Source organism: Octodon degus, unplaced genomic scaffold (genome assembly GCF_000260255.1).
Source record: "Octodon degus isolate 3935 unplaced genomic scaffold, OctDeg1.0 scaffold00065, whole genome shotgun sequence".
Classification (NCBI taxonomy): domain Eukaryota; kingdom Metazoa; phylum Chordata; class Mammalia; order Rodentia; family Octodontidae; genus Octodon; species Octodon degus.
Genome location: NW_004524641.1, coordinates 2642686 through 2650546, shown reverse-complemented (window position 1 = coordinate 2650546; position 7861 = coordinate 2642686).

The window sequence follows — 7861 nt, the reverse complement described above, 5'->3', positions numbered from 1 at the left end:
CATGATTAGTCAAACACAGATGAAAACTAAATTACAGCGATGTAATTCTCAATACCTTTTTATTCTGGGGGAAATTAAGCATATTCAACCCTAACAGCAGGTGTTCCTAAAAAGACTAATATAAGACTCTGGGACCCATGCGGAGGAAGGGGTGCACTGCACTTCCCCTGGCTCCCTAGAGCGCTTCTTTCTGATGGGAAGCAGATGGAAACCCCATAAAGGGGCAGATTCCCACTGTGACAATCACAGTGCTACAACATGCTTTGAAAATGACATCAGCCAAAATATCAGTGACTGGAGTTTCAGATTTCATAGTAGGATTTTGCTCTCACTTTTTTGTAGGCCCAACGATGGCAGGAGGAGCCAATAAATTCTGCCTCTGAACCCCTCTCCTGGTAGATGTTTCAGGAGATTATCTGGGTAAACCAACTGTCTCAATCCCTTGACATGATAGGGATTGTTCTGTTTGAATTTAAATGTCTGGTGTCCTTCTGTTCGATAACTAGTGTAAGCCAACAATTCAGACTAAGTTGGACCTGACAAGTGGAATGCAGTGTGAGGGAGATTATCAGGAAGACCTAAAGTATTTCTTATGAAGCTTTTCCGGTAACCAGCTTTATGACTGGAAAGGGCTGAGACTGAAACAATGCAGTACATAGATTAGCATTTCTCATTGGAGAAAAGATTAGATTGTCTCACTTTAACTTAGGTTTACTCTATATGAGTAAGTGCTGATGTAGTTTTCATTGTTATTCTTCTATTATTGAGATTTTTAGAAACAGTTTTACATGAATATGGGAAAATTCAAAGACTACAGGATATGTTTTCCATCTGAGTGCCTCTATGAATTGATGTTTATACCAAGAAGCAGCGATCAAGCTTTAGACCTAGGGCTAGTTTACTTAGGCAGGTGAAATTAATTAATTATTTATTTTTTAAAAAATAAATTTTTAAAATTATTTATTTATTTGGTATAGAGTCTCACTATACAGCTCAGACTCATAGTGATCCTCTTGTCTTAGCCTCCCCAGAGGCTGGCGTGGTGGTATAGGCATGCACCACCATGCCTGGTTTTGGGGCCGGCCCAGCATGCAGTACCAGGGATCAAATCCAGGTCCTTGCACTTGAGAGGCAGGTGCTTAGGCTGCCAGGTTATGTCCCCAGCCCTCTATTTATTTTTATGAGTAGATTCTCTTGCAAGAAAATAATGGCAAGTCCAGTCTCATGAGTAACTATTACAACTTAAAAAACAGATAATCAGTTAATATTAGCAAAGTCAGAGGGGTCTGGGTAATGCCTTTACAAAGGTCAATTGACTTTGTTCATCTTGCCTGGAGCTACTGAGAGGTATTGGACCTCAAGAAAACTGGATTATCAGTGTTTTCACATATGCATAAAGATTCATTACCTTTTGGGCAATACTCAAAAAAGTATGCTGATACATAGAGCTAAGGAAAAATTTATTCCATGACATATTAAGACAGAAAATCATTCTTTATTCAGGTCATGGGAGCACTATTTCCATAGGTTTAAGGGCAACAACAATGGAATTTTGTACTTGGGGAGAGAAGTTGGGCTCAGCCCCAAATACAGCATGGACCGGAGGGAATCTATAGCCATGGAAGAAGGTGAGAGTCAGTGGGCTGAAAACTGAGAAAAACATCAAGGTAAGAGGGGACTTTGTCTAAACTGTCCTTAAAGGATTCCTGCTGCAGGATGGTCAGATGTTATCTGAGCATGGTTGAGGTGGAGAAATTAAACTACATATTAAGGATGATCAGATATAGAGGGAGGGGGATTCTGGTTGAATAACCTTAGCAGGAGTCTTGTTAAAATTGGATAGTGTTAAAACAGTCCGTTGAAAAGTTGCAAAGTTCAAGGGAGGCAGTGTACAGTTTGGCTAAAGAGAGACTCTTTTTCAATGGTGAGGACAGTCCTGTGTTTTTGGAAACAGAAAAAAAACATTTAAATAATAAGATAGTCATTTGTATTTTACAAGGTGGATCAGGCTCTAGGGTAGGTTATATCATGGCTTGAAGATGTCATCAATGGTCTAAGTTCTTTTTATATTTTTTGTTGATGCATTGTGTCAACTTAAGAAGTCTAGAAGCTTAAGTAAGTAGGAAGAAGTTGTGGTCCTAGGATGTGGAGGAGATGCCCTTACCTCTTGAAGATGTGTCAACTTTCATTCAGCAGGGTCCAGGAGCCTCACTTTGTAAGCACCCTGAGCCTGTGCAACAGGAGGACAGGGAGATGGAGTAGGTATAAAGGACCTCCCCAACACACACACACACACACACACACACACACACACACACACACACAGTGGGTAGGCTGATCAAAGGGGAAGTGAGGAAGGACTGATTGCTAGTTCCTTGGAGGAGCTCCAGTCTTCATCTTCAGCTTGATGGTCAACTCCTGGCTTCTGGTGCAGACTGTTCAGCTCCTGCCTTGGACTCTTCAGCCTTCTGGTATAGACTCTTTGGCTGTCATTGTAGATTTTTCAGCGTTTTGTTGCAGACCCATTGGCTTCCTGCTATGGACTTGCACAGACGCTGCAGTGAACTCCAGACCTTGGACTGCTGACCTTGGGCCATGCCACCTTGCCTTGGAGCCAGCCAATTGTGGACTGAAATCCTCCATAAACTGTGAGCTAAATAAACCTTCCTTCCTTAACTTGGATGTCAGCTATTTTGTCTCAGGTGAGAGAAAAGTGACTAAGACAGGTATCTCCAAAATCATCTTCACCCATAGCTTGGTTTTTTGGTCATAAGATGATGACTACAGACTCAGATCAATAATATTCAGATGAAAAGGGAGATTTTTATATCCTCTACTTTTTTTTTTTCTGGTACTGGGGATTGAAGTCAGGATCTTGCGTTTGCCAGGCAAACGCTTATTATACTGAGCTATCTCCCTGGCCCTTCCTCTACCTTTCTTCTAAAGAATGAGGAAACCCTTCCTAGCAGTCCCCTAAGCATTCTTCTCAAGCCTTGGCAAGGACTAGATATATCCCAAGACTTGTCAATCACAAAAAAGGGAAACAATAACCACTGGATTAGACCAGTGGTTCTCAACATTGGCTGCATTTTGAAAGTTGAGAAAAAGTACTTTCTGAAAGTAGGATGTGAAACCCACATGAAAGATGGCCCCAGAATACTGGGAAACAAGACATTCTCCTCACCAGAGATAAGACTGCAAAGATGAAGGATGAACGAATTTCATTAGAGAAACTGAGCTTTCTAATTATTTTTTCAAGACTGCCACTTCAGGAGCCGGGGAGATGGCTCAGTGGAATAAGCACTTCCCTGGCAAGCACAAGGGCCTGAGTTCAATCCCTGGTTTCGGAAAAACAAACAAACAAACAAACAAACAAAAAAACAACCTGCCACTTTCTTCAAGTTACTATAGAAGCACTTAGGCCTGGCCATTTCTTTGTTTTTCTTGTGGGTTTATTATGTATAAGTAAATAAAATTTGTAGCTTTTCTTCTGTTAATCTGTCTTACATCAATTACAGTCAAAAAATAAGATAGAGCAAAAATTTCCCTCCCATACAACAGTAAAAGGTATTTGTTAGTCTTTGAAGAAAAAAAGGTATGAAAATACTCTTAAATTCTTTTCTGGAAGCACCCTTCAAAAAGTTCCCATTGTCAAATTCCATAGTTCCTGTCTTCCGGATTTTTCAAATTCTTTCTATGAAAGTCAAAAATTTAAGAACTGTTGAGTATTATTATTATTTTTTTATGAGCAGAATGTATTTATTGAGGGAAAGAAAGCCTCTGTCCGGGGGACGGGGGGGAGGGGAGCAAGTTGTCCCCTAGGGACCTTTATAGAGGAAAACCATGTGTTGAGGTGGGTCTAAGGTGGTGAAGACATGGGAACTTGCTTAGGTTGGCATGAGGTGGGACAAAGCTATGGCCAACCAGTGAGATTATAAGCACCATTGCTCAGGTAAAGTTGATTAAATCCAGTACCAAATGGAGAAGCAAGTCACATAGCAAGTGGGGCATGAATATGGGACAGGGTCTCTTCTTGTTGGGGGTTGGGCTAGTGACTCATTTGGGCTCTTTCAAGGTGATTGATACCTATGTAGAATATCACTCCCTGATGCCCATCCCTAGGGAAGTATGTAGCTGTATTTGTTTCCTCTTTTGTCTTGAGGTCTGGCCCATACGGGAGTGTCTGTCTCTTCCAAGTTGCAAAGCCACCTTGTCTTCCATATTGTCTCCTTGAGGGGCTGGCCCTGTCTGTCTGAAATATTTCTATCTAATTCAGCTGCCTACAACATTGCCCCCTTTGAAGAAGTAATCTGAACTGCTGTGAGGGAACCATGAGCAATGACTGCTCTGGCTTCTTCAAGAATTGTTGAGTATTAAAAAAAAAAAAATTAAAAGAGGTTTCAGTGGTTAAGAAGACACATCATGTGAATAGACAATACCCTTAAAGATAGTGATTTTGTGATCCTTTTTCATCTTTCATAATTTCTAGATTAGAGATCAGGGTCATTTTCAAGTAGGCTGCAGCCCACCTTCCACACCAGCACGTAGCACCCACAGGATTGGTTTGTACACAGTAGTGCTTCTTAGTCTTGGCTATTAGAATAATCTGGGGAAAACTTTTAATATTTATTTATTGGATACAGGGTCTCCCTACACAGTTCAGACTTGTAGCCGTCCTCATGTCTCAGCGTCCCCAGCGCTGGGAGTACAGGCATGCGACACCACGCCTGGTTGCAATGGCCAGCACGATGTGCCAGGAGCAGGGCCTGCAAGAGCTGGGCTGCGTGGCATGCTGTACCAGTGAGGGAGCCTGGGTCCTTGCATTTGCCAGGCAGGAGATTTTTAAAAAGTGATTTCTCCTTCTAGTCCTATCTCTATAAATACTAAGTCTTTAAGTGCTCCCAGCCCACGTACCAGCTGATTCTGATGAGTGAGAATTATTAGTGAAGAGGGAAAGGGTAGCTAACAGGGATTCCATTGTACTGTTGCTCTTGGCTCCCCTGTAATTATTTCTCCCCATAATCTAAGTAATTAGTCTTCTGGATAAAGTTAAGTATTTAAAGCCTGGCTCGAACAGATTTTGCAAGTAAAGTTAAGCCTCTATGAAGCGTCAGATTCTCTGGTGACACTCTGTGAATACTTCTGCCAACAGCCAGCTCTCAGCCGTGGTCTCTGAGTTAAATAGCTGATGGACCTTTGCGCTTGAGGGGACTGAAGCCACATGACAGCTGCTCTTACGTAGTCAGTGGACAGAAACTATACAGAGAAAAGAAAATCACTAATTTGAAGAAATATCATAAAAATGATTTTTAAAAAGAGGTTATAAAACAATGGGTAAGTCCAAAATCTTCGAGGCCAACCTAGACTGTACTGCAGCTGCATTTGCGCCCATTGCAAACCTAATATCCTTGTGGCACACTTTGGAAACTGCAGTGCAATTTAGGGCAGACTAAGAATGTGCTCTGAAAAAGATGAAATCACTGATTAAGTGATCAGCCGAAATGTGGGGGAACAGTGGTGAAAGTCATAGCCCTGGAAGGAGGAATGTGAAGTGCTGAATGTTTTGGGGGAGGGAACCCTAAGGGGAGGAATGTGGTTTACCATGAGAAACATGACAATTGGGCCAGAAGCCCAACTCTGGGCTCTGTGGTCTCAGGCAAGTCAGATTGCCTCTCTAAGCCTCAAGTTTCATGATTCAAGAAATGGGCTCATCCAAGGCTCAGCATGTGGGCTCTGTTTGTAGGGTCATTCCAAATGTTTATCTCATAACCCAGTTTGTAACTTTAAACATCTACATAGGTCATATCTATAAATATTTTTAAAGGTTACATTATGATTTTCCATTTTATATTTCACATGATTTACAGAATCCTCATGTTTTTTCCAATCATTTTATTAATAAAACTTATGTACATTGTTAAAAAAGAAACTCCTACATGGCTGACACTGACAAAGGTTCTACACTCTGAGGTACAGGATCTCAGGATAAATCCTGAGGGGATTTCACTGACCTTATCAGACCCAAAAGCTACAACTCTCGTTGCATAGGTCCTGCTTTACCTTGGTCTTAACCATCCAGCAGAAAAGTATATAAAAGAAATATAAGAAGTAAAGCCATGCTGTTATGTTGAGCTGTAGGGGACTCAGGTCAACAATTTCTGACATTGCCAGTCAAGGGGATGACCCAATACTATTATGGACTACTGGACTCCTTTAGAATATTTTGCTGAGTTTACACACCTATAATATTCAAATAACGGAACTTAACAAAAAAAGGGTATACAGACGAATGTCCATTTTGTATCTGTGTGCTCAAAGTGGCTAGGATAGATATACAGTTACATTCTCTTAATGAATAGAGGGATTTGTTCTAATGGTGTTTGTAAATAGGATATCACATCCGCATCTTGTATAGCAATTAACCACTAGGAAGAGTGTATGCAATGTGTTAATTATTGAAACTGTCCTACCAATTTGGTTTGAAACTGTCTCATTGCTATTTGTTTCTCAGTAAAATTATGAATATATATATATATATATATTAAAAAAATCTCCTCCCTGAAATTACATTCAGCATCTTGGTCAAATCATGCACAGCTCTTTTCTGTTCTTTGGCATTTTGTCAAAACAGTTTAAGGGTAATTAATCAGTTCCAGAATAAAAGATCTACAAATAAAAATGTTAATTACCAAAAGTTTGGCCTTTTCTAGTAAACAAAGGATAACGGCATCCAAGGGTGGATGTGGTGCTCCCCTGCGGCAGAGCCCTGTTCAGCTAGGTGCTTCACTTATTGAGCAATTGGTCGAGATTTCCATGACTGTACAAGGTTGACGTGATCATCTCTTGCTGCAAAAAGGAATATACATCTTACCTTCCCAAACAGACATACTCTTTCCATATATAGGGTACATACATAAATTATAGGATATGGTTTGGCAAATTTAGACTAACTGGGACTAAGAGGTTTTCAAAGACTAGATTCTGGGCCAGGGAAGTAGCTTAGTGGCATAGTGCCTGCCTGGCAAGCACAAGTTGACAAGTTCAGTTCCCAGTACCAAAACAACAACAACAAAACAAACAAGCAAACTAAACATAGGCTAGATTCTGGCCAGCAAAGTAACCAGTGTGTGAGCCACAGCTGAGTGCAGCACAATCTTAAGAATTTGTGGGTACACTGTGGGTATACTGTTGTGTTTTGTGTATTTCGAGACAGGTTTCACTCTGTAGTCCAGACTGGTCTTAAACTCACTGTGTGGCCCAGGATGGCCTTGAATTCAAGGCAATCTTCCTGCCTCAGCTTTCCAAGTGCTGGGATTCTGGGCATGCTCCAATGTCCCAGCTGTTGGGATACTTTTTATAGCAGATGCCATGAGTGTTAGCAAGACTTTTAATTAATCATGTGTCCTTTATTATAAGCATTATCTTCTCCTAATAAAATAATTATAAATAATAAAAGCAATAAATATTTCTTCACATACTTTTTAGGATACTATTTACACAGTTCAATTTTAGCTCCTTATTACAATTTTAGCTACTTATTACTACTTTATTACTATTAAATTGTTATCCAGCTATTCACAATGTTTTATTTTATAACACTGCAAATTTTATTTTTGAATAAGAACTTGAGCTTATTTTACATGTTTATTTAACATTATTTGCACTCAAGTTATAGCTGGTCTTAACAAATGCTTCTTTCATGCTAGAAAAGTACATGGAACTACTTTCTAGGAAGTTTTCCCTGTGCAGACAAGTTCTTTTCTAACATACACATTGTAATACTGTAGGAAGGATTTCTGTACCTGGTGAATAAGTCTTGGCTCAAATTTAAGGTAGTTGATTTACTTAACCAAAGAATATA